This window comes from Triticum aestivum, chromosome 4B (genome assembly GCF_018294505.1).
Source record: "Triticum aestivum cultivar Chinese Spring chromosome 4B, IWGSC CS RefSeq v2.1, whole genome shotgun sequence".
NCBI lineage: Eukaryota > Viridiplantae > Streptophyta > Magnoliopsida > Poales > Poaceae > Triticum > Triticum aestivum.
In genome coordinates, this window is record NC_057804.1 from 535,602,378 (window position 1) to 535,603,636 (window position 1,259).

Consider the following 1,259-nt stretch of genomic DNA (forward strand, 5'->3'; position numbering starts at 1 on the left):
ATGTACATAGTACGAGACTTAATATCGATGTTTCAATTCGGTGTACATTGTAAGATTTGAACCGAGGACCATAGGCATGCGGGTAATTATTTTGAATTCGTGCCTACTAAGTTTCGAAAAGTTGACATTGACACAATTTTTTGTGCTATTTTGTAGGTCATATGTTTGAAACCATCCAAAAGTTTTCTCACTACCATGGTGTTCATCATATACATATGAATTTGTATTAAAAAGTAGCATGGATACAGTGAAATGCGAAATCCACGTTAGAATTAGATATCGCTACGTGACACACACTCTAATTCAAATAACTAACTACGTGACACTTACTCTAATTCAAATAACTAATTATGTGACACACTCTAATCCACGTTAGCATGGGTACCGTTTCGATATTTTTTTCAAATAACTCCTCATTAATTAATTTATAGTACTCCCTCTGTTCATTTTTATAAGACCTTGAGGACATTTCAGACAATGTGCAAAACAATTCATTTTAAGTTGTCTGAAACGACTTACAAAAGTGAACGGATGGAGTATCTCGTTTTGAATGACTAATTATTGCAAGTAAAACACAGGAATGGTAATACATACAGATTCGTTTGCAAATGAAAGAAGATTCGTTTCGTTTGCATTCTCAAATGTAGGCGCACCAGGCAGACCAAGGTCGTGTCGGGGTGGACGCTGCTTCGGTGCCTTAAAGGCAACTGCCCTTGGGTGACTGACATGTGGGCCAGCCACCTATTGGGCCCACATGTCATGGACACAAAGGCAGGTGCCTTAAGGCACCAAAGCATAGTCCTGTCGGGGTGGTCGCGTGTGTCGGACAGACGCGTAGCACCCAGCCACCCACCCCCTCCCCCCCCAAAAAAAAGGATGACGACAATATAAGTTCGCCCTTCCACATTTCAGATTGAAATATCTGGCGGACCCAATTTTAGCCCTGCAAAATCTCTCTTCTCCACTGTCCCCTTCCGCGCCCAGATTGCTCAAATCCCTAATTTTCCGCCATCCCTCGAATCGCCCCTCGTCTCATCTCTTTCCCCACTGTTCCCCACCTCTGTGCCGGACGACGACGATGGTCGCGCTTCACCACCACACCGGAGCTACCTCATCTACGCCCTCGTCCACCGCACCGGGTGGTCCACCGACAACGTCGGCCGCCGCAACTGACGTGCCTCACAGACACCGAGTTCCAGCACATCAGGTGTGCTTCACCGACGCCGTCTCCCAGCTCATCGGGGCTACTTCACCAAGCA